The 27,410-nt window shown below is 35.1% G+C and overlaps 1 long non-coding RNA gene across 1 annotated transcript; it reads right to left on the reverse strand.

Moving 5' to 3' along the window:
- Positions 1-10,813: 10,813 nt before the first annotated feature.
- Positions 10,814-19,119, reverse strand: LOC147918161 (uncharacterized). Its single transcript, XR_015553050.1, has 3 exons — positions 18,734-19,119; positions 16,538-16,631; positions 10,814-11,052 (listed from the first exon to the last, which is right to left on the reverse strand). It is a non-coding gene; the product is annotated as an uncharacterized LOC147918161 (long non-coding RNA).
- Positions 19,120-27,410: the final 8,291 nt, after the last annotated feature.

Genomic DNA, 27,410 nt, shown 5'->3' on the forward strand with positions numbered 1-27,410 from the left:
AAGCACGGATTATCCCCAAGTTAGAATGGTACAGTAATACATTGCGCTCAAGCAGCTAAGAACCTGCTGTGGGCACTAATGAAACAGGGTCACGCAGCTTAGGAGAAATTTCCTATCTAATTCACTTAGTTAACTAAGATGCAGAGAAAAAATATTCAGTATATGAAAGCGTTAAGGTATTATATTTCTATTTTGACTAACCTTGGGACCAATTTTGTTAATTAATAGCCTTTATTTTTTAGAGCAGTTTTAGGTTTACAGAAAAATTGAGCAGAAATTACAGAGAATTCCCATAGTATGCCCCCCACACACAACACATAGTTCCCTCTGTTATTAACATCTTTCGCTAGTTGCTACATTTGTTACAATTGATGATCCAATGTTGATACATTATTATTAACCGAAGTCCATAGTTTACATTAAGGTTCAGTCTTGTGTGTTGTGTCCTATCGTGTTTTATGGGTTTGGACAGAGGTATAATGACATGTGTACATTACGGTATCATACAGAGTATTTTCACTACCCTAACAATCTTCTGTGCTTCACTTATTTGTCGCTCCTCCTACCCCAACCCTTGCAACCACTGATATTTTTACCGTCTGTATAGTTTTGCTTTTTTCAGAATGTCCTTTACAGCAGTCTCCCCTTATCTGCAGTTTCTCCTTCCATGGTTTCAGCTACCCATGGTCAACCAAGATCCAAAAACATCCAATGGAATATCCCAGAAATAAACAATTCTTAAGTTTTAAATTGTGCACCATTCTGAATATCGTGTTGAAATCTCGTGCCATCCTGCTCCGTCCTGCCCGAGATGTGAACCATCCCTTTGTCCAGCATATTCAAAATGTATACACTACCTGCTCAGTAGTCACTTAGTAGCCATCTTGGTTATCAGATCGACTGCTGCGGTATCACAGTGCTTGTGTTCAAGTAACCCTTATTCTACTTAATGATGGCCTCAAAGTGCAAGAGTAGTGATGCTGGCAATTTGGATACGCCAGACACTTCATCTCATCACATAGGCATTGTATCATCTCAGGTCATCATCATTATCATAAGAGTGAGTACAGTACAGTAAGATATTTTGAGAAAGACCACATTCACATAACTTTTATTACAGTATATTGTTAAAATTGTTCTATTTTATTGTTAGTTATTGTTGTTGATCTCTTACTGTGCCTAATTTATAAATTAAACTTTGTCAGAGATATGTATGCATAGAAAAAACCATAGTATATATAAGGTTCAGTACTCTCCACAGTTTCAGGCATCCGTATGTCTTGGAACGTATCCCCCGTGGATAGGGGGGACTACTGTAGTTGGAATTATACAGTATGTAGCCTTTCAGACTGGCTTATTTCACTTAACAATATGTGTTTAGTTTCCTCCATGTCTTTTCATGGCTTGATAGCTCATTTCTTTTTATCACTGAATTATATTCCACTGTCTGGATGTGCCAGTTTGTTTATCATTCACCTACTGAAAGACATCTTGGTTGTTTCCACATTTGGGTAATTAGGAATAAAGCTGCTATAAACATTTGTGCGCAGGATTTTGTGAGGACATAAATTTTCAACTTCTTTGGGTAAATACCAAAGAACACGATTACTGGATTGTATGGTGAGAGTATGTTTAGTTTTGTAAGAAACTGCCAAACTGTTTTCCAAAGCGGCTGTACCATTTTGCATCCCCAGCAGCAAGGAATGTTGCTCCACATCCTTGCCAGTATTTGCATGTGTTTTAGATTTGAGGAATTCTAATAGGTGTGTAGTTGTTTTAGTTTGCAGTTCCCTGATGACATATGCCATTGAGCATCTTTTAATATGCTTATTTTTCATCTGTATCTCTTTGGTGTGGTGTCTGATCAGATCCTTTGTCCATTTTTTAATTTGGTTGTTTCATTTTCTTTGTAAAAAAATACTAAGAGTTTTAAGAATTCTTTTGGCTACCAGTCTTTATCAGACATGCACTTTGGAAAGAAAAAAAAAAATTTCCTCCCAGTCTGTGGCTTATGGAACTAGTTTCTAAAATATTATTATTTTTATTTTGTACCTTGTACTTTCTAGAGAAATGTAAAATATGTATTTCTAAGAGTCATAAATTATTGAGTTTATAAAACTAAAGATAATGACTCACCAAGTTTGATCAAATGAGTTAATTATCAAAAACACAGGGTCTGGCATACAGCAAGTATTACATAAACGTCAACTATCTTTTATATTGCTTCCATCTAAGTACTGTAATTTAGACTGTGGCTTTATATAAGCAAACCTTTTCTCATAATATAATTCTCATCAGACTAACAAAAATAATAAAACTGACAAACTCATGTGACGTGAAGTACTTCCATTTTGATGAAATTAATTTAAAAGGACACTAGGAAAATGTCTAGATGAGACGTTTTGTGTTCAAACTTTACAAAGAAGCACATCTCATAATGCTAATCTAACATAAATAATGTTTCACTCAAATTTAGTTGGGTAGTTACATCCTTGTGTAGTTTCATAAAGATTGAGCAGTGATCACACTGTATTGACAAGGAAAAGTGTTTGTGAACATCGAATCAATATACAGTTTAGAAAAAGCCAATTTCACATATTTCATTTGTAAATTGTCCACAAAGGATTTTATTTACTTTTTTATGAAAGCACTTTTGCTTTGGAAAGAAAATCAATATTTTGTCATCTAAATGCTTACCTTCCAGTTCCCAATGACCTCAATTTATTTCTGAGTGTTCCTATTAGTACAGATGTTGAATAGAAAAACACCAAGCAATAAACATCTTTTGCTGGAGAAAGTTATAGCTCCACGGTTTGGGAAGGGACCAAGGAGATCAATTTCTCCCAAGTGCTGTCAAGACCCCCGTGGCAAAAAGCCTGATATCCCATCTTTTCTTGAAATATTGCAATATATTTCCCTAGGTTACAACATCATCCTTTCCATCTCTTTGTGGGATAGGGCTATAAGATGCTGGAAATATATGCCAAGGCAAGTTGTTAAAAGACTTATGACATACTAAGAAATTTTAAATGAAATCTTCATCTTAAATGAAAATAAGAGCCAGCAAATGTTTTTCAGTGGGCAAGCAGCATCTTCAGTCTTTTGTTTTAAAAGAATACCTTGGACATCAGTTTATAGGAAGTGCTAGAAGGTATCCAGAATGAAGACAGAAACCAATTAAAATAATGCTCCAATAATCTAGCCAAGGGCATTGATGCCTTGGTTGTTGTAGGAAGTAGTCCTGGAACTTAGAGGAGATAATAGATCAAAGAAGTATGAAATATGTGGAATTTGCTGGATTTGGTAACATGTTGACAGGGAATGAGAAGAGAGGAGATGAAATTAAAGATGACTGAGTTTTCTAATGTGGGCTCCTAAATGACTGAAGTTGCCATTAGGTAATATTCATAACAAAACTAATACAAATAATATAAGAAGTACAGATTTGAAGATAACACCATTTTAAGTCCTAAAAATGTTAGAATGTATTTGGAATATAAACTGTTAGTTATTTTCCCTTTCCATGTCGTAAAGTTTGTGGAAAAAATCTATTTAAGAACCTCAGAATTTTCTGCCATGTACAATAGGAATTGCTGACTCAAGCCTAATGAAAATGTTAATCAGCACACGGATGGATAAAATAAAGTGGCAAAACCTCTGTCCGCTTTCTTTGTTGTTTTTTTTTTTTTTTTTGAGGAAGATTGGCCCTGAGCTAACATCCGTGCCAATCTTCCTCTATTTTGTATGTGGGTCACCACCATAGCATGGCTTAATGAGTGGTGTAGGTCCATGCCAAGGAACTGAACCCACAAACCCAGGTCACCAAAGCAGAGTGCACCAAACATAACCATTACACCACGGGGCTGGCCCCATCTGTCCATTTTCTAAAAAATATTTCTGATAATTTCTCATGAGCAAATAATTATTCTTAAATCTAAGAATTTAGATTTAAGATAAGAACTAATAATAAAGTCCACTGTTCCCACTGTAATCAATGTAAATTGTAATCCAATGTAAATCCAGCACAGCCTTTCCACCCACTCCCACCCTGTTCAATGCTTCAGATGGACCCACTATTTATTTCATAGGAACCAAAATTAAACATCCTTTATTACTTGTCAAGTTCTTATGCTGGAAAGAAATGACAAGATGTTTATACAGACTACTAATATAATTTCTGAAAATCAACTATTCCTTTTTAATATGTACCCTCAAAATGTCTTTTCTACCTACCCTATATCAGTGGTTCATAACTTTAGTATGCATAAGAGCCACCTAAAGCACTTGTTAAAATACATATTCCTGGGTTCTGCTTGTCAGATTCTGATTTAGTCAGTCTTACAGGGATCCTAGGAATCTGTATTTTTACTAAGTGCCTCACGGGTTTCCACTGTATGTGTTCCCTGTATGACAAGGGAGCAACGCCCTTAGAGTCACCTTAGAGTACTTTAAACCTTCTCTGTTAGAGTCTGTTTTGAAATTGTAATTTAGCAAATGTTCCCATTTATTTTTGTTATGCTTTCAATCTTGCAAATATTTCCATTGTATATCTTTTACCACATGCCTTTCTATGACTTTTGACTGGTTCTTAATATACATCTAGGTCAGGAGATCTGGGAGCTGAAGCAGACTAGTGTAACACCGCATTTGCTGCCTGAAACATTTCCCCAAAGTAGCACAGTCACTCTGACTGCTTGTGAAGAGTGTATCAAATTGGATAAAATCGTCGTGAAGAATTGGAGAGATTGCAGTCATTATTTTGCTCTGATGTACCTTATAAATTTTAATATTTGCCTGAAAGTTTTTTTTTTTTTCAGTAAAAGCAAAAAGGTGAATGCATTGCTTTTCAGATCCAACAATGATATGTCTAGGAAGTAAACAACAGCACTGTCTACCCACTCAGAAAGATCTGAGTAGGTAGAGATCCATTGTAAAAAAAAAGCAATTTGCAGAAGCATTGACAAAACCTTCCTGATTACCTTAATTGGTTCTTTTCAAAAATCTTCTCTGTTCTTTCATCACCCTTCCTAGTGTATATCTCCACAAGAAACGCATGCTACAAAAATGAAAAAGAAGTAGGCTTACCACATAGTTACTTGAGAACTCGAACTCAACACACTCCCTGGCTCTTTGATTCTCACCCCATCCTCTCCACAGGTGCTGATTTCCTGACTCATCAGACCAGCGGTTAGAAAGCCTCTGCTGATAAATACCAACACCTTCCTCCGCCATTAGCAGCAGCCACCAGAATAATGAAACATCTGGCATCTTCCTTTACTGATTACACAGGTCATTGCAAAGCCCTATCATCCAGCCTGTGGGCATAAAGACCTGAGCCTACGTGTTTTTTGTTTTTCCTTTCATTCATGTAGTGCAGATGCTGGGACATTCTACAGATGAATTGTTAAAATGAGGATAAGCTTAAGTGATTAGAAACATATTCAGCAGGAAGAAATTAAAACAAACTTGAAAAGGGATTAAACACTGAGAAAAAATTTTCTCAGTGTACTGAATACAACTTTGCTAATTTAAGATTTGAGGACAAGTATCAACAACAAATCAATAAATTTAACATGGTCTCCTGTCAAATTAAAACTTTAAATAAAACGTGTGCACAAATTTCTAATTTATAAGAATGTTAGGATAATAAATTAGAAGCTAGAGAGTTCTCTTTTTAAATTACTAAATAGATGATTGTTGGTAAACTGAAATGTAAACATTTTCTGAACAGAAGTGGTTTCTGGAATATTAAAATTATCATGTTCAGGAGTAATCAGACGTTAAAGGAGATTCTTTATCTCAAAACTTCTATTTCTGTTACTTGTAAATTAAAATTGCTAGTAGATTTAACAAACAATTTGGAAACATAATGAAATTCAATGTAAGTAATAGCATATGATTCATTCCGGAAAAAATATCCAAACCTTAATTCCAGTGTGAAGGAATTGAGCTCTCTGGTACCACCCAGGAAATGAATCAGAGATTGACTGAGAATGTATTATGTTAAACTTTCAATAAGACATTGCAGCTGGGAAATAGTTGGGACTTTGAAGAGGAAACAGAAAATATTTTGCCACCCCTGTACAAATATATACTACTTCACTTAAAAAATCTGTGTGAAGTTCTGGCCGTCACTCCTTGCAAGAGATAAAACGGAACCGGAAAAGAAACAGAAATGAAGGATGACAAAGAAAAAAAGTTAACAGAGAAACATAGCTTTATTAGTAGACTGAAAAGTTAAGTGTTTTCCTACATACAGAAGCAATGACTGAGCGACTAAATTATTGAGAATAAACCATGAAAGAAATAGCTAGGATGAATATTTCCTCTTTAATGCTAAAATTAGGAAAAAGAAACTATTTCATACTTATAATTACAAGATGCACATATTATAGAGACATTGTAAATTGATAGCTAACATTATGTAATAGGTTTTTACCACACACACACAAAATCATGTTTTGAGACATATCCCAAACTTTCTGATGAATCCTCAAGACTCCTGACAGAGGGACATGCTGAATTGTAACAGTGTGACAATTATTAGATACCTAATATTCCAGTTTTGAACAGGTGACAAGTCAAGTCTTCAAAATAAAATTTAGTAAAACTTTTACTGGATCAAGATCTCCTTACATATCAGAGATTCCCAAAATTTGCTCCGTGGAAACTAGTTCTGTTGGATATAAATACGTATTACTGGGACATAAAAGGACTCGGTAACCAAGTAAATTTGAGAAATTCTAACAGGTTTCTGTATTGGAGAGCTTCTCAGCATTCTTAATATGCTAAAATATATTTTAAATCTCTAATAGAGTCTCTTGTACATAGTCATTTTCAAACTTATTTGATCACAAAAAGCGTTCTTTTCTCAGATATGCCTTAGAACGAAGTGATCCAATGCACAGATTTTGGAATGCATCATCATCAAGACTGGTAAGCAAAAGCTCTCTAAAAGATTGCCAGCATCAATAATGGATTTCTTGCTCTGCCTGTAACTAAATATTGTTTCGTTTTAAGGGAAAAAATAGTTCCACTGCTTCCATTATAGAAGCATTATGGTAATGTGTTAATAATGATGACAGTTCCCAGAGATTTAAGTAAATTTCCCATGAAATATATCACACTTTGGAGGAATACTTGTTAATCGCTCATTAAAGTGAGGAAGATGAAGGAACTACTGAGCTTCCTATTATTTTCCCTAAATAAGCTTGGAAACTGAATGAAGTTTGACTGGCTGTGATTCATTCCATTTCAAAAACCTTTAACAGGAGATCTACTCATTTAACAAATTTTTAAGTGTACAATACAGCAAAGTTAACAATAGGCAGTATGTTGTACAGCAGGCAGATCTCTAGAACTTATTTACCTTACATAACTGAAACCTTATATCGGTTGAATAATAACTCCCCATTTCCCCCTCCCCCAGCCCCTGGAAACCACCATTCTAGGTTCCGCTTCTACGAATTTGACTACTTTAGATAAGTTATATAAGTGGAATCATGCAGTATTTGTCCTTCTGTGACTGGCTTATTTCACTAAGCATAGTGTCCTCCATGTTCACCATGTTGTCACATATGGCAAGATTTCCTTCTTTCTCATGGCTGAATAATATTCCATTGTATATAGAATAGCACATTTTTCTTCTCCATTCTTCTGTCAATAGACACTTACATTGTTCTATATCTTGGCTATTGTAAATAATGCTGCAATGAACATTAAGGTGCAGACATCTCTTCAGGATAGTGATTTTGTTTCCTTTGGATATATACCCAGGAGTGAGATTGCTGGATCACATAGTAGTTATATTTTAAATTTTTTTCTTTTCTTTTTTTTTTTTTTTGGTGAGGAGGATTAGCCCTGAGCTAATATCTGTTGCCAATCTTCCTCTTTTTGCTTGAGGAAGAGTAGCCCTGAGCTAACATCCATGCCCATCTTCCTCTATTTTATATGTGGGATGCCTGCCACAGCATGGCTTGATAAATGGTGCGTGGTCCATGCCTGGGATCCAAAACTGTGAACCCCAGGCCACCAAAGTGGAGTGCGTGAACTTAATCACTATGCCACCAGGCTGGCCCCTATATTTTAAATTTTTTGATGAATCTCCATACCGTTTTCCATAGTCTCTGCACCCCTTCACAGTTCTACCAACAGTGTACAAGGGTTCCAATTTCTCCACATCCATGTTAAATGTTCTTACCACAATAGAAAAAAAAAATCCCAAAAACGTGTCTTAAATAAAAGAAATCCTGTTAAACACATAAATCATACTCTAAAATAAAACAATATGCCTAAATGATTTAGGAGATTGGAGGAAGGTAAATTAGGGCTCCAAATTTGTTCATTATCTACATTCTTCACTATTTTTTTTCTATCATCCTACACGAATCAAAAACCAAACAAAAATGCATATGCAGATTCATCATTTTTAAACTTTTGATTAAGGAGATTTTCAACCTCAAAGAACTTGATGATAAAAGCCTATGTACCCATCACCAACTTCTACAGTTACTGACATTTGTCAATCTTGTCAATACTTTCATTTAGTGGAAATGGCACATCTGAAAAGTCTTCTCAAAAACTTCTTGGAAACGCTAAAAGTTACACATTTGTATGATAAAGGCCCTGAAATCTTACGAGTTTACTGACAAATAATATTTAACAGATTATAGAGCCTTTAAAGTTTTAAAAGTTACGATAGTATGCTGCTTTCCCCAACATAATGAAATATAGCTTCTGTTCCTGTCCTGGCAGACAGAAAAACCAGTGATTTAGCATATCTCCCTGTGCGCTGCTTGAAAGGTGTGAAGATTGCATGTAACAAGACTTTCTTGTTTGAGGAGTAATATTTTCATTAAAACTCTTCCGTAGATTGGTGTATCATGTGTAGTATCTGTAAGCAATCTTATGCAATATTGATTTGTACATAGACCCAAAATCTTTACTGTGAAAAATTATCTCTAAACTTCTTAATAACAATAAATATTTAGGCTGACAAAATATTTTTTAAGTACCTCATGTATAATCATGATTAAGAATGACATTTGAACACTTGGTACAGGAGATATCTGAAAATTTTAATGAGTATTATTTATTACCCAGCAAAAAATGCCGATAAAACTTATTCCCATGATTCCTGTGGTAACCAAAACATCTAATTAGCTTTGACTAGAGACAAATACTACTATATTATCATCTCCAGAAGATGAATTCCATAACATTAATTTTCTAGTGTTTATTTCCATAAAATATGACTTGGGAACTGTCTCTATGACTCTTTTCAACTTGAAGATAGTTACATCCTTTATCTTTATCATTGGTTGTATGTTTCAGCATATTCTATATAAACTAATAGTATTGTTAGGAGATTTAGGGTTCTTTGTTTTATGTTCATCAAAAAAAATCTTGGAAATAATTGGCTAAATAATAATTTAGAAATTTAGAAACAACTATGAAATAGTAGCTCACATTTTTAAGGACCTACTTGTCGCAACAAGTGAAGTCAGTTAGGCATTACTAATATTCTCCCTCTTATCCTCAGGAAATTGAAGATACTAAGTGATTTACATTAAGTCACAGATAGTGAGAACAGACTAAAATGTACACGGAGGCTGCCTGATGTTAGAACTCAAGCCCTTGATTACTCATTATACTGCCTCTGCTGTCAGTAGTCCTCACACTAGTCAGGATACTATCTTCTGAAACAACACCCACATTTCAGCTGAATTAAAGCTTATTGTGCACTCTTGTGGTTGGCTTTACCAGAGGAGACCTCTCTCCTGTGTAGTCATTCAGGGACCCAGAATCCTCCCACATACAGTTCTACGTTGCTTAACAATGGGGAATGTGTCTGAGAAATGCGTCGTTAGGCGATTTTGTCATTGTGTGAACATCATAGAGTGTACTTACACATCCTAGATGGTATAGCCTACTACACACCTAGGCTGTATGGTACTAATCTTATGGGATCACTGTTGTATTTTTGACCAAAATGTCATCATGTGGCACATGACTATAACGTCACCATCATCTTCAACATGAGGCCTCCCTCCAAGTTTGCCTTGGAAAGGGAAGGATGGAGAATTTCTATAGGGAATTTTTATTGCCAGGCCTAGAACTTACATAATTTCCTGCCACATAGCATTTGCCTGAGCTTAGCCACATGGTTCCTAAGTTGAGGGGCTTAGGAATATGGTTTAGCTGCATGGGAAGGATGAATGAATAAACAAAATGTGAGATATATATATATATATAATATATATAATATATAATATATATATAACGGAATATTATTAAACCTTTAAAAATATGGAAATCCTGACATTTGTGACAACATAAATGAACCTAGAGGACATTATGCTAGGTGAAATAAGCCAGGCACAGAAAGACAAATACTGCATGATCTCACTTACATGTGAAATCTAAAACGGTCAAACTCACAGAAGCAGAGAGTAGAATGGTGGTTGCCAAGGCTGGAGACAAGGGGAAATGGGGAGATTTTGGTCAAGGGCACAGACTTTCAGTAACACAAGATAAATAAGTTTCAGAGATATAATGTACAGCAGTGTGACTCTAGTTAACAGTCCTGTATTGCATACTTGAAATTTACTATGGGGGTAAACCTTAAGTGTTCTCACCATACCAGAAAAACGAAAATGGTAACTATGTGAGGTGATGGATATTTTAATTAGCTTGATTGTGGTGATTATTTGACAATGTAATTGTATATCAAAACATAAAGTTGTACATCTTAAAGAGACACAATTTTTATTTGTCAATTTTACTTCTTTAGTAGATAATACTACACGTTTGTATTTCAAATATCCAAAAGCTAGTTTAAAGTGAACTTTTCAGATATTTACAGAACAACATTGATTATTTAAAAATTATATGATTATTTTTTATTGAAATAAGTCCAGTTTTAGATCCAAGTTGATAAAATACTATCAGTATTATTTACTGCAGGTTTTCACATTCGCAGGTAAATTAGTTGAATTGCAGTACCCAGAATATAACACTTCACTGCTTCCATGTTTCTCACTGTTCCTTTTTCTAGAAAAAAATGCATACAGACAAAAATTTAAAAGTATCACTTGGGATTAAAAAACATCCTAGAGATAGAAGGATATGAAAAGATCAAAATAGTTCAGAATAGGATTTAAAATGGAAATGATGGATCCCATAAGCATAAGAGGAGGGAAAGAAAATCAGAGAGCTTATACAATTCAGCAGGTTTCATTGTACAGAGTTCAATGAATGAAAGTTAACTATATATAATGTGATATATTATATTATATGTTGAAACTTAAATATGTTAAGGCAGGAGGCAGAAAGCTAAGTTCCCTTGACCCCTCTGCCAGCCTGAAGCTCTCTGGTAGATGAGCTCGGCGGCGTTCAGCATCTGTTCATTAAATGCTGCTAAATGATCAGATGCTTTCATCACTCATTCTTTACATTTATGTCAGCTCAAGTCATCATACTCAGTATTAATTTATGGAGAGTAATTTTTCAAATTATTTGGTTGAATCTCTGTATCTATACTCTATTTGAATGAGAAAACAGGATTAGTCTTTGTTTTAAAATGAGCTTCTAATAAAACAGATGTATTTCTATATGCTTCTAGGAAATTCCATCTTAATATAAACTTTGAATCCATGAAACTAGATCATGTGGCATTTTATCCAAAAATAAATACATGTTTTTCACATGTAAATACACAGTTCTTCCAGATGTTTGAAGTCTAGACATTGTCAACAGTTCCTATCAAAATATTTTAAAAACACAAGTTATATAAAATTAACCACAGGTCTGTATTGGCTACTTCATGTTGCTTTCCTCATGAAACTTTAGGTTCTTTGTTAATCATCAGTCTGACAGCAGCAGCATAGATCTACTTTCAACTGTAGGGATGTAGGTAGACGGTGCTTGCTGCCTACAATTTAACACCTGTTCCCTAAGGCAACTAGGCAGAGTAATGTAAAGGCTATTTTCCTTGTTCTTTTTCCAGTAATATCAAGAATAATTCAGTTATTTCAATACTATAAAAGCATAATTAGACCCTTAACCACTCTTTACCCCAAAAGGCTAGTCCAGTTGGATAATTTTATTTCAAAGAGTAAGTGCTCTTGCCAGCCACACATTGTCAAGAAGACTCTTTGATAACTTATTTAAACTGGCTAGAACAAAGCTATGTAGATGGAGAGTGGTGGAAGTTGGGAAGTAAGATACAGAACTGTGAGCCAGAAATCCCTGCTCAACCAAAACCAATCTCTCAGAAACACTTTGTCCTCCAAATATAGAACTAGGAAGCTCACTTCATGAGCTCAGTTATAATAGTTTCCCTTCTCCTAAATTACAGATAAATTTTACATTTATTTCTAAAATTTCACTTTTTTACATTTAGGTATTTAATCCATCTGTAATTTGTTTTCGTATATTGTATAAGGTAAGCATTCAACTCTATTTTCTTCCAGATGCATGTAACCAGGTGTGCCAGGACAATTTATTAAATACTTTTCCCATTTAATTGAAATACTAGCTTTTACATGTACTAAATTTCTGTAAATTTCATGAGCTCTTTCTACTCCGTTGAACAATTGGTCCACTTCTGTTACATTATCACATTGCTTGATTACAGTATCTTTGAAATAAGTGTTAATACCTAGTAAAACAGCTCCCTTATAATGAAAAAGAAAAAGCATAGTGAACAGCATTCTTGTGAGGCTAAAAGCCAAACAAATTTACAGCCATGTTACTGAAGGACAGGAAAATGTAAAACTCTTCTGGGCTAGTGCTGACTAGCTTGCACGTTTCAAAAGGCAATATGGGGGCTGGCCCTGTGGCTTGGTGGTTAAGTGCGCGTGCTGCGATGCTGGTGGCCCGGGTTCGGATCCCGGGTGCGCATCGAGGCACCACTTCTCCGTTCATCCTGAGGCCAAGTCCCACCTACAGCAACTAGAGGGATGTGCAGCTACGACATACAACTGCCCACTGGGGCTTTGGGGGGAAAAAATAAATAAATAAAATCTTTAAAAAAAAAAAAGGCAATATGGCATGAAAATCAAAAAATTAAAGGTGAGGCAGATTCTGCAGATTAGGAAGCTGTTGAAGAATTTTTAAAGTATCTGCTAAGTGTTAAGCAAGAAAAGGGTTATTTGGAAGAACAGGTTTTTTTCAATGCTGATGAGACTGGGTTCTTTGATAATAACATTGTCAAATGAACCTCTATAACACAAATGGTCTCCAAAGCCCCTGGCTTTAAATCATTCAAAGACCATGTAGTTAATTATTTGGAAGAAATATATATTAAATAGAATATCTTTACATAGAAACACACATAAAAAAGGTTATGTGTTGATGGGTTGATGAAAATGCTATGACCAGAGGCTCACAGAAACCTAACTCCATATTTCCCCTAGGAGCAATGGCTCCATATTAGCTAACTCAGTGTTCATAGCAACTTCATAGACCATAACTGCCACAAATAACAAGGACAGACTGAAATCTGTCTTTATCTCTAGTTGGTTTTAAGATGGTCTTTCTCTCTGTGTTTTTCTTGTTCTGTAGATTCACTAGATATATACAGGCATAGAATTTTATTTATTCAATTTGAGACCTATTGTGTTCCTGAATCTAAAAATTCTGGGCTGGCCCCGTGGCTTAGCGGTTAAGCGCGTGTGCTCCGCTGCTGGCAGCCAGGGTTCGGATCCCGGGTGCGCACCGACACACCATTTCTCCGGCCATGCTGAGGCCACGTCCCACATACAGCAACTAGAAGGATGTGCAGCTATGACATACAACTATCTACTGGGGCTTTGGGGGTAAAAAATAAATAAATAAAATCTTAAAAATTCTTATCTGTCATTAATTCTGGCAAATACTCAGGAATGATCTCTTCAAATACTCCCTTTCTCTTATTCTATTTTCCCCATCTACGATTATAAGTATATGTATCTTGGACTCTCTTACTCTGTCTTCCTCATCTTCTAACTTCTTTTTCTCTTCCCACTGCATTCTGGGTAATTTGTGCTATTGTCTTCTAACACGTCTTTCCCTCTTCAGCTGTTTCTAATGTTTTTCTAAGTTACTCAGTTTTAATTTTTATTGATATATTTTAAATGTATTGAAGTTCTATGTTTTTATTTGTTTTTTAATCTCATATTTTTATTTCATCTTTTCTGTATTTAATAATTTTGACAATACTTATAGTCTATTTCTTCTCTGTCCAAGACGGTAATCACTAGCCATGTGTAGCTATTCAGCACTTGAACTATAACTAGTCTGAATGGAAATGTACTGAAAGTGTAAAATACATACTGATCTCAAAGACTTAGTATGAAAAAAAGAATAAGATATCTAATTAATAATTTTATTGATTATATGGTGAAATAATAATACTCTTTTTACTTGGGATTAAATAAATTATATTATTACAATTAAGCTCATCTGTTTTACTCTTTTAATGAGACTATAAATAAATTTAAAATTAAATATGTGTATTACATGATGTTTTTTATTGGGCAGTGCTGGTCTATAGCCTGAAATTCTATTAGCTCAAATTCTAAGGTTCTTTTTCGTTTCTGCTGACACTTGCTTATGGTGACTTATTTCCTCAGGTGTTTTATAATTTTGTGTTTTGCGTTCTTAGCTTGTTTTCCCGTGAGAAGCATCCCCATGTGGTACCCACTTTATGTTAATTGCTCAGCTTGCGGTACCCCAGCCAGGTGTAAATAGTGTAGATTTTAATCTTAATCCTTGTGATAACAGGACAGTGGCTACAAACTCTCAGAGGAGACATTTATCCACACTTATGGCTCAGGTGGGGGCAAATAATTTTCTTTTAGGCAACCTTTCCTGTTGGTTACATTTTCTTGATCCAGGCTTTCATTGTGTAGTTCTTTGTGGGTCCCAACTTTATATAGAGTTTTCAGGTCAAACGTGAATCTATCCTAAACCTAATGCTTTGTTTCCTGGCTCTACATGGTCATCAAAACACAAGCCTCTTTTTTTAAGGTAACTGAGTGCCTCCGAAGCAAGAGGATCATCACTAATTCACTTTTTTTTTTTTTTTTTAAACCAGCTTTCTGTTTTTGACCCCTAGGGATTTTCCTTTCTTTATTTCACGCTCATATTCATTTACAAGAGTGTTTTACAATTTACCCAGCATTTTAAGTGCTTTCTACTGGAAAGAATTTTATATAATCTTAGGCTACCATATTACTAGAAATAGAAGCCCTTCTTGTTATTTATCTATAATGTATTTATTTTGATCCAGTGGCTCTGTCTAATGTTGACAGAGGTATATGAAAATCATACTGGGGCCGGCCCAATGGTGTAGTGGTTTTCACACACTCTGCTTAGGCCGCCAGGGGTTTGCAGGTTTGAATCCCAGGCACAGACATCGGCACCGCTCATCAAGCCGTGTGTGGCGGCATCCCAGATACAAAATAGAGGAAGATGGGCACACATGTTAGCTCAGGGGTAATCTTCCTCAGCAAAAAGAGGAGGATTGGCAACAGATGTTAGCTCAGAGCCAATCTTCCTCACCAAAAACAAAAAACAAAAAACAAAACACCCATACTAATTGCTTTTTGTGATGTTCTCCTTTTATTTACAATGATTTTGGTGTATATTTGACTGTTCTGTTTTTGGTGCAATAAGTTTATTTCTCAGACCTTCATCATAAATTTTGCTACTTATCATTCTTTCTCTTTTCCACCCTTGAATTGTACCACGTTTCATATTATTTTGTCAATCCTTCCTTATTTTGTGTATTTTTGCCTGATATCTATTTGCCAATCCTTTTATTTTGAAATGCTCTGTATCTCTTGACTTAAATATATTTCTTATAAACCATGATCCAGTTTGTATACTTTTTGTGCAGCAAACAACTTTGAAGCCCATCCCTGGCTAAGTCTCTGACTCATATTGGATGCAAAAGAAGAACTATTTAGATAATGAGATGCAACTTTAGATGTCTCGATAAAAAGGGATAAAAACTAGAATAATCAAGGAGAATTGAGATTACACATAACATTCAAGGAATATGATGACTAAAGGAACAATGCTTCCCCATTGTTTCTCTTAAACTAAAACAATATTCTATCATCTCTTTTAAGCTGATAACAAATATCATTTCCATTGTTAGGACAAAAAAAAAGTCAGGGAGATGCTCTTGTAGGCCTGTAATCAGTTCCCTTCCATCAATTATTTATTTGATAAACTATTGAGTGAGTATAGGATACTTTGTTCTATAGATAAACAACTGAAGGAAAAATACTATCCTCTCCTCCAAATTGGTGCATGAAGTTGAAATATAAACTCACAGTTTCTCTTCTCTAATGAATGTTTGGAAACCTTTAGAAGTGTCATCAATCTGAGGCTTCAACCAATTTCGAATCTTCTTCTTTTAGGTTCTGCTGATTATTTTTTGGTTTCTCACTTTGTTCTTACCTCATTCCCTCCACCCAGAGTTTCAGTTGGCTGCTTTCTTGATTAGGAGCTATTATTATCTTCATCTAATGTCTGCCAAATTTACCTGATAACTTTGGAATAGTCTCTTTCATATCCAAGCACTGTGCCATAAGTCTTAGACATCTTCTTCTTTTTCTCTGTGTTCTACCACTCTCTCCCTTGGAGTAAATATGGAAGATTAAAGAAGGGAAGATTACCCACACCAAGTAGGGTCCAAGCTAAATTGTTTCCTTTCCCTCACATTGGACAAACATTGTTGCAATAAGAATTTCCATGCAGTACCATTATATGCTCCACCCCCACCCTCCATCACTGCCATGATCGAGGGCTAGCTCTGTTTAAACATTCCACACAAAATGTCATGTAAGCTACGTTGAAATATAGAGAAGTGTTTACCAATATAGAATATTGTGAATTTTTCATCTAAAAATGAAGATAGATATATCAAAACATTAAATCCAAATTAGTTCTATGTGAAAACACTAAGACATTCTTGGGATTAATTTGAGACAAAATTGTGGAAAGGAATGACATTAAAATTTAGCACCATCCACCTACAGGCTCAGATACTCATAGTCACACCTTTCCCCCAGGAATCGTTGCTGACTTGCATTTTATTTGAGTAAATATTACCAGAGTTATTTTTCCCAGTGAATAAAAATTTATGAAATTTTCTTGTTTCCACACTGAAAATAATCTTTTCTACATCAAAGTCTCCCAGGGTATGGGCAGACTTTTATATTTTAATGTGTTTCATTCATTAATGATGGCCCAAGTGCCGAGCACAGTACCTGAAATATGAGGCATTCAATAAATTTTTAAATTAGTGAGGACATGAATATTTTTATGTAGCCTCTTTTATGACCAAACAGAAATGGTTTCCAGGACAGCTGGCTTGCACAGCACTAAAGTCTGTGGTAAAAGGAGATTTTTGTCCGAACAACAATAATTTCTCTATGTGGATATTTATGTGCATCTCTGGCTAAGGATGATGCCCCCTAGATTAAGTATCATGTTCTGTTTAATCAAATATTATATTCTGTTCATCCGTTTAACCTCTAAATCTAAAACTATACCTGGCAATTAGATACATAATAAATAAGTCAAAGCATATATTAATTAATCAATTAATGTATAATGAAGGCAGTGTTCAAATCAGCTAGTGCTTGGAATATCAATAATCCAGGGTAATGCCTGCTTAATTAAAAAAGTGTGGATCTTATTTGAGTGATTTTAAAAAATAAGTCAAATTTGGCAATGTGTCGTAACTACTGAATGTTCAAAGACGAGTCCTTGTTTGAGAAAGTGTCTTATTAAGAAAGGGCTCAATTTAGACCAGGCCTTCCTCCATGGGGTGAGACCTACGAGGAGGCAGCAAGCAGGTATTAAGGATGTGGGCAAAGAACCAGCAGGAACAATGTCAGAAGCATTAGAAAGATAGAGGGACAAAACCCATCTTCCTGCTTTCCTTCCTTGTTTCCTTTTTTTCCTTCTCGTCTGACATTTACACTGTATTAGATTTTAAAGAGAGAAAGATTAATATAATTTAACGCTTCCATTCAAAGAAGTCCCTGCCAGGAATGTTTGGGAATCTGAAAGAAATCAGTTTACTGCTAATATACAATATTTAAGCTTTTATATGCTGTCTACGTTTTGGAGATGATAATAGAATTAGCCAAGTTATTCATCCTGAGCTAATGGAAATGTTTGGTATATACAAAGAAGAACAGTTCCTAGAAGTGTGCGTGTGTGTGTGTTTACACAAAGTATTTTTAAACCATTTAGTGTGGACGTCAACATGTTTCTGAGTAGTTATATGATGAAAAAGAAAAGCATTGGACTTTGGATCAGAAGTCTTAGAGATATGGTATGTAATCTTCAACAATTTATTTGGCCACATTAATGTAAAGATTTGGCTAAATTATATAATAGGTAAAATTTCATATATCTATATTTGGGACATTATTAGGACATAATCAATATTGTATGAGGGTGCAAAAGTATGAAATGCACAGTAAGTCCATTACTACAAAGCATAATATTTCTTCTCTGTGACTCTTACAACAGTTTTTCAGTATCTGTTGGTACTCTGTGGGAAATCGTCTCTGTGCAGTTTCTGGTGCAGATCAAAAGGTTCTTTATTGAAACTAGGAAAAGTATTTGAACAGAAACTCAGAAGGGATGTAAGGACGTATTTTCTCCCCACCACTCACCCAATATGCTTGCAAACCACCATCCTTTATGCAGTGTACTGGCTCACCTGGGATGGAGGGTCCATGGGGCTAGAACCAAAAGTTGGCAAGCTGCAATTACCAAGTAGGACAGAAAATCTTCTGTGGAATACGAAATCTTCACACTTTTCTGTGGACTAAAAGTGTTTACTTGACTCTCATCCTCTTCTCAGAAACAGATATTCAGTCTTTGCCTTTTGAGACAGTCCAGTGAAATTTAGTTTCTCTGAGCATGAAGAACTTTGATTAACATAGGAAATAAATTTGAGATCTCAGGGGGATGTCCATATCAATGCTGTTTATCTTCATGTCTTTATCATTCAGGTATTAAAAGTAATATTTTGCTACAATGATCTGATTTCTGAATTTACCATATTTCCCAATTCTATCAGTTTACAGCCTCAGTGAAACCTGGATATTCTGTTATGACAGAGAAAATAGTAACTTTTAAAAACTGAAAAATGCAAGTAGAATTGAATTTGACCAAACTTTATAGGAAAAGGTATGAAACAAATTAAAATTGAGTGTCCATGATATACTAAACACTATATTTTGCGTATATATAATCTGATTTAATTAGATTGATCATTTTTCTTTTTTTTTCTCTTCTGCACATGAACCTTACCTTAAGAGTTGTATTGATATTATCTATTGTAGTCCTATGCTGGTGGCACATAACCATCTAACTACAGCTTATTAATTTTTGTCTCATTTATCCCTCTTTCCCGCCCTTTTCCCTCCCCAACCCACAGACGCTCACTGTCTTGTATTTGATGTATCTGTCCAATACACACTTCAGACCTGTCCTTTAAATATAGCATTTTTTTGTGTGTATGCTTTTTTAAAAGTATATAATTTTACACTCCATTAACCACTTTTTCTAATCAACATTATGTTTTTGAGATCCATACATGTGAGAGATCGATAGATAGAATATTGTCTACATTTTCCATTTATTATTATATGAAAACTTGTACATCCATTCCTTTTCCAATGTATATGAAGGTTATTTTGAAATTCTTTGAATTTTCTATTAGTTCCATGTTGTCTTTGATTAGGTGAAAAAATTTCTCTGAGGCATATACCTTGAAGAGAATGGTTGAGTCGTAAAGTATGCACTGTTTTAATATTTTACTGCCAAATTTCTCTCCAAGATAGCTGTACTAATTAGCATGTCAAAACTCCTTTCAAGAAAATTCATACTTACACATATTCTTACCAAACTTAAATATCTGAATTTTTAGTGGTTAGCAATCTGACGGGTTGAGAGTTTCATTTCATCCTGTTTTTATTTTTCTCACGTTGGGTATCACTTTACATATTCATTGACCTTTTGAGGTTATTTGTCTATAAATTTTCTGTTCATATCATTTGCTGATATTTAAAAATATCTTTTTAATATTTATTTGTGGATTTTCTTGATATCATTTACATGATATCCCTTTGTCTGCTGTGTATTCCATAAACACTGTACCTAATGCATTGCTTAACTTTTAACATAGTCTTATATTTTATCTAATTTAATCAGACCGGGACCTTTTTCTTATGTGGTTCAGGTGGCCCTTCATTTATTTTATTAAATCCCTGCCAACTCTAAGATCATAAAGATCTCCTTCTATATTTTCTTCTAATTGTTTTGCTTTATCTTCTAATAAAGTTTGCTTTATCTCATTTAATGTGAACACACTTTGAGATGGATATTATTATGCCCACCATATAGATGAGATGAAATAGAGGGCAACATAGAATAGAGGGCAATTACACACTACTCTTGTTGGATAGGTGTGCACATTTCAAAATTTTAATGAATATGTAAGCCAGTAGTACTCACGAGGATGTGTCTTAAGGATCACAATAATAGAACTATGTGACAGATATATGCCCTATACCTTATAGCCTCCAAAACCCCATATATACACAGGCAAAAAAAATAAAGTTTCTGAATGTAATTAAACACTTCGAAATTATAAAGATTCACGTTATGCCTGTAAGATTAGCTTATCTATCCTATTCTCATAACTATAATCCAACACAGATAAAAATAGAGAAGCATTGTTCTTTGGAAAGATTTAGCACATTTTCACTCAGAAATAAAGGGCCAGCAATTCTTTATAATTAGTACACATATTTGACTAGGCATTTTAAGAAATAAATATTTTTCCAATAATTATGCATAAACACTCTTAAAATTGAAGGAAGAAAAGCATAAAATCATATCTTAACTAAATTAAATACATTCAAGGTAATTTTTTAATTTATCAAAATACATTTATATTATAACATTTGCATGACACTTTACAGTTTATGAAATACTTTGACATCATTTCGCATAATTCTCTCAACAAACCCATGATAAAGTATTCTTTTTCTTAATTTTGTTGTTGTTAGCGCCATTGAGTTGATTTCACCTCCTAGCGACCCTGTGGACAGAAGGGCAGAACTCTGCCCAGTCTTTTGCACCATCCTCTCCCCTTCTGGCGCTGTATCAGACAATGTTCTCTGGCTATTCAAAGAGTTTTCATGGCCAATTTTTTTGGAAGTGGGTGATCGGGTTCTTTTTTCTAGTCTGTCTAGTCTGGAAGCTCCACTGAAACCTGTCTAACATGGGTGACCCTGCTGGTAATTGTAATAACAGTGTCATAGCTTTCAGCATCACAGCAACACACACATCACAGCAACACCACAGTATGACAACCCACAGACGGATGGTGTGGTTCCCTGACTGGGAAACGAACCCAGGCTGTGGTGATAAGAGCACTGAATCTTAACCACCTGACCACCAAGGCTGGCTTTCTTAATTTACACATGAGAAAAAATAATTTTCTGAGGGATAATATAACTTATTCAAAGTCATGCAGCTAGTAAAATGTGGAGGCAGGTACCGAACCCAAACTGGTGACAATCATTTGTTTTCTTCCTGCTTCCTCATCAAACATTCTAGGCATAGACTAGAAGAAATAGCACAATTTTAAGTGTTAAAGTAAACAAAATAAAGGTGTGCTAATGTCAGAATTTATAGAATATGATTATAAAATATCCAAAGAAGGAATATAATTTTTACTTAGACTACAGTAATTACATAAGGAAGATTAAGAGAAAAGTATTTGATGCCATTTAATAATGAGCTGGAAAGTGGGAGGATGACGTTTTTGTCCTAGATGTACAAAAGTGTGGGAGTGATTAGACTTTTTATGTATAGGGATGCTGAGTTGTGGGGAATAGATTTTTTCTATTTATTCTTAAAAGCATATATAAAGAAAATGGGGAATTTTCAGAGTACATATTTAACTTTTAAGGCGAGAAGAATGCCAATTACTTGCATCTTTTTTAGTGTTACTACCGGGAGCCACATAGCGGGCTGGAATAGTCAAGTTGAGGCAGCGTGGTGTGTCCTAAATTTCACTACTGTCTAATGCTTGCCTAGCTCTTTATTGTTTATTTATTCCTTCATTCCTGTTCTCTCTGGAGAGTGGATATCAGGTAATGTCCCTTTTTCTTTAGTGAACTAACTTAATTCAACATTCTGTAATCAAACAATATTTAGGTATTAGTTGGCGATCTCATCCAATAACAAAGATTTTCCAAACTTCACTCATTTTGTTTATCCCCTTCTTGGTATTTGCTGAGTAGCATTTCTGCTATTACTTACTTATTTTCTTATATACATTACAATGAAGATGTGAATTAATTTTTAATGTGTCTTTCCACATACTACCTAAAATCATTTTGCTTGCAACCACATGAACAAAAAACACATTTTGAGAAACACTAAAGTTAAGTTTAAAAAAACAAAACCAAGTCTTGGTTGAAGCTGAGTCTCACCATCACATGTTTCTGTTATACTCAGCCATTACTCACAGACAAATTACCGCCCTGGTAGCAGCAAGACTTGACAGAGTTGTTATATCTAGTCTTTCAATATTCAGTATCCATGATTAATAATGAAAACAAGATGGGTTGTTCCTCGTTACATGTGACAGGTATGATGAAATAAGAATTATCATAGCTATTTACTACTTTAAAAAGAAGAAATGTGATAGGAAATGAAACCACTCAGTGTGATACTTTAGAAACTGTGATCAACAGCACCTCATAAAAGTGTCCATTGGAAATGCCTGAAATAATTCTTCCCAAATGCATTTACTTTAATGTTACTTGTGGGACATAAAATTTTTACCCTTTTACTTTGTGCAAAATTTCCCAATATTTTATTAAAAGTGATTCTATGATCTACTGGGCTTTGGCATAGAAGTCATTTTATTCCTGCTTTTGTGAGATTGGCTGACATAATCAATATAAGAGTTGAGAAAAGTGCTACTTAATGACCTGATTTGTGACATCTCATTAAATAATGAGGCATCATGATCCAGCTTTCATAGGAATCACAGACAAAGTGACCTTACTGAAAGTATGGTGAATAATAAAAGTAATATTCAGCTAATTTGTATATTTTGAGAAAGGAGGCCAAAAGCAACTGAACAGATTAAAAATATATAACAGAATGTAACTTGTGAAACATGTGCCTAAAACCTAAATCAGTATAAGTTTTTAAAACATTAAGTTCTATGCGTTTATTTATTCAATGAAAATTAACTGAACACCTACTATATGTTAGGCAATGTTCTAGATTCTAGAGGATAGAGCAGTGAACAACAAATCAGAAAAAACAAAACCTTACTCTTGTGAGGATTACATTCTACTGCATGGAAACATACAATGAACTAAGTAAATAAAAGTAAAGCAAAGCAGAAGATAGGGATGCAGGGATAAAGCGAGAATTGTGATTCTTAAAAGGATGATCGGGGAAGGCCTCACTAAGACAACTATGTTGAGCAAGGATTTTAAGGGAGTGAGGGAGTGAGCCTTGAATATCTGGAGGAATAGCATTCCTGGAAATCTGAATAATCTGGGCACATTTCCACAGGTAGGGATGAACCAGGCATATCTGAGGACCAGCAGGAAATGTAGACCAGCTGAACAAAGCGAGCAGTAGGAAGAGAAGTAGGAGACGAAGTCAGAACATTAAGGGAACGAGATCACACAGACCTCTTAAAATATCACAAGGATTTTGCTTTTACTCTGATGAAACAGGAAACCTGGAGAGTTTTGAGTGGAAGAGAGAAATAATCTGACACTGTTTTATTAGTATCACTCTGGTGGCTGTATTGAGATGGTTATTGGATCAGGGTGGTAGCAGGAGATCAGTTAGAAGGCTATTTCAATAATCTAGGTGAGAAACCTCTGATTTAGACCACGATGCTAGCAGTGAAATGGTCAGACTGTGGATACATTTTGCAGATAAAGCCAAGAGGACTTGCTAACTAGTTGAATGTAAGGTAGAAAAACGAGAAAAGTTAAGTATCGATCCGAGGTTTTTAGCCTAAGAAATTAAAGTTCCCATTAACTGAAATAGCAAAGATTGTGGGAGAAACATATTTGGTTGGAGAGGATGAAGAGTTCAGTTTTGGACATGCAAAACTTAAGATGTCTGTTGGGCGTCCAAGTAAGAAAGTCCAGTCAGCAATTAAATGTAGAAATCTGTAGCTCAAGGGAAGGTGCTAGTTGAAGATATAAACTTGGTACTCATCAAATTCAAAGCCAGAAACCTGGATAAGATCATCAAGGGTCGAGATGTTCAGAGATAGGAAAAGGAATCAGAAAATAAGATGAAAAAAGACAACCAGTAAGGAAAGGAGGAAACCAGAAGGAGGTATTGTCCTGGAAGATAAATTTAAAATGTATTTCAAGGAGGAGGGAGGCAATAATGGGTCAAATTCTGCTGCTAAATAAAATGAAGGCTAAAAATTAACCATTGGATCTAGTAATATAGAGAAGTTTTGAGATGCGTTGAATTTGAATTGGAGTAAATCTAAGATAGAATAGCAAGAAAGTGTAGATAGCAGATATAGATAACCCTTTTAATGAGCTAACCTCTAAAAAAGGAGCAGAGAAATGGGGTGGTAGCTGGAGGGAGACAGGGAGGTAAGAAAGGTTCATTTGTTTGTTTGGTTTTTAATGGGAGAAATAGTAGCATGTTTATATAGTGATGTGAATGCATAAGTAAAAGGGGAGAAAGGATGAAGCAATTCAATTCTAGTGATAGGAAGAAAGGAAGGATTTTGTTACAAATGCTGGTAGGCGAGTAAACGTGGTATGGGAGCTTAAGGGATTTCTCCTCTCGTTGCTTCAAATCTCTCAGTGAAATAAAAGAGTGATTGAGAAAGGGATGTCTGAACTCTGAAGAAAGGTGAGAAGGTTGGAAAGAGGAACTTGGGAGAGGGAATGAACTGAGGCAATATACAATGTACTCCAGGCAGCAATAAGGACCAACTTAAAGATTTCAGTGAGAAATTAAAATCTGACGGCTCCACATGAGGGTGTCTCTCCAGCCGTGTTCAGTCACAAGAACATAGGCAGTGAGGAGGGGAGAATGAGACTTGACAGGTGGTGTTGGTTTTCCAAGTGAATGTGATGATGTAGGTGAGGGCTAGGATGTTGAGGATGTTTACAAGGGAGTGATTATGACTGATCAGAGAATTTAAGCTCGATATGGAGAGAATGAGGACAAGAGGTGGTGAAGGACATTGACTGTTGACAAGATCAATGGATTTAAGTTGTCCACGGAGTTGTAGGGTTGGGGTGGAAGGGGCGTGTTGTAATAGGGTCAGAGGGTAGACTGCTTAAAAGTAACATCATAGACGAGTTGTGTTAAAGTCTCTAAAATATCACCAGGAATCGTAATAAAGCAAAATTAAGTTTATTAGAACTCACTGCAGTAAAGGAGTCTTAGCCATGTTTCAGAAGGAGGAAGTCAGGAAAGGATCTTTATAGGGATATGGGTGTGGACTTAAGTTTTGAAGTGGAGCTTTCAAGGCTGGGAACTGGGAACTGAGCAAAATTCATGACACAATTGTTTAGAATTGATAGACAAAACAAGGGAGGGTCTTGAATCAAGACTAGATAAGTAATTGTTGTTTTAGGGAAATTTTTGCCCACGTGAGCTGACTTAGATAAAGGTATTAGATAAATTAATTTGCAGGAATTTTCTGAAGAAAACAAAAAAGTTGTTTGTTGCTTTATAGTTTTAGTCTTATCTTTCTTGGGCAAAGTTTTCCTGAAACATACAACACAGGCACGTTGACTGGTAGTCTCAGTTCCCCAATAGCGATGGCATCTTGATTCAAATGACTGCAGTTCTAAGCTACAGTTATAATAATAGCAGAGGCAAGGTTTTATGATAATGGGAGTGAGTAGTTGACAAAGAATGGAGGATTAGATCATTGGAGAAGTGGATTCAAGGAGCCAAGTGAATATTGAGGTGACAAAGAACTAAGTCGGGAATATTATTAGAGAGAATGACAGGGAACCATGGGCCATAATCATTAGGTAATGAAGATATGAGTAGGGATCAATAAATAACACAACAATGAAGGGTGTGATGACGTGAGATTCAAAGCTGGGAAGTTTAGGAAGGAGGGAGGGAAAGTGTCCTGAAAAGGAAACAGAAGAGGAAGGGGGACCTTTCAAAGCAATTTCTAGGTCTTATGGCTCTAGAGATATAGCAGATCATTGTTTTAAAGCCCTTTATAAAAATGATAGGCAAGCTAAGTCCTAGAGGAAGGTGAGCAAAGCAGAGCCCTAGACCGGGCAGCGTATAGAGGAATTCAGAGTTGGAACCAAGAACAGGAGGAGTATAGAGCTGGGAGGATGATGAAGTTCAGGTGTCAGAACTGAGACCACCTAAGGGCAGAGCTAACCAAACGCAGGAAAAAAATAGTAGCCAAGCTGAAGATAAAGTGAAAATTTGGAAATATAGTTTGGAAATATCTTATTTCAATTCTCTTCCCCAATGTGTGCTTTTTTTAACAAAAAAAAAATATTTTTTCTAAGACTTTAGAAGAGACAATAAGAAAGGTTAATTTTTGAATTTATGTCATAATAATCAGAGCCAACTCTTTGATTATGAAGTAAAAAGCTCCTGCATCATAGAAATAATTCAAGATGTCAGTGAACAACTTGCCTATAGGTGAAACTGTCTCTTTTTGCTTAAATGTTCCATGTGATTAAGTAGAGGATGTGCTGTCCATTTCCAGTGAGGGCTACTAAGCTATTATTTGCCAAAAGGAAAAGCACTTAGAGAAAATGATTAAAAGTTGTGATGGGTTGTGGATGGATGGGGAATTCTCATAGCCATTATTATCTTTATGAATGCTTAGCACAAATTAAACATTTAAAGACTTTTTCCCTTTCCTTCAAAACCATGTTTCCTACTCTGGTTTTTGAAACAAAGACTATGTTCCAAAAAGAGAATCTTTTTTTTGTAAATGGTTTGTGAGAAAATCTGCTTAGCCCTCATCCAAAAAAAAGAATTGCATTTATATTAATTATAATTAACAGTCATATGCCGCATAATGATGTTTTGGTCAATGACAGACCGCATATGCAATGGTGGTCCCATAAAATTAGTACCACACAGCCTAGGTGTGTAGTAGTCTATACTATCAAAGTTTGTGTAAATACACTCTATGATGTTCACACAACAAAATTGCCTAATGATGCATTTTTCAGAACTTCTCCCTGTCATTAAGTGATGCGTGACTATAGCACACGACCTATAATCTTATAATTGTAAACAGTGATAAAAACATTAATTGATAAAGTTTCAGTGTAAAAATAAACAATAAACTAACACCTATTCATGATAAA

Source organism: Ceratotherium simum, chromosome 1 (assembly GCF_057802395.1).
Source record: "Ceratotherium simum simum isolate JZ-2026a chromosome 1, ASM5780239v1, whole genome shotgun sequence".
Lineage (NCBI taxonomy): Eukaryota > Metazoa > Chordata > Mammalia > Perissodactyla > Rhinocerotidae > Ceratotherium > Ceratotherium simum.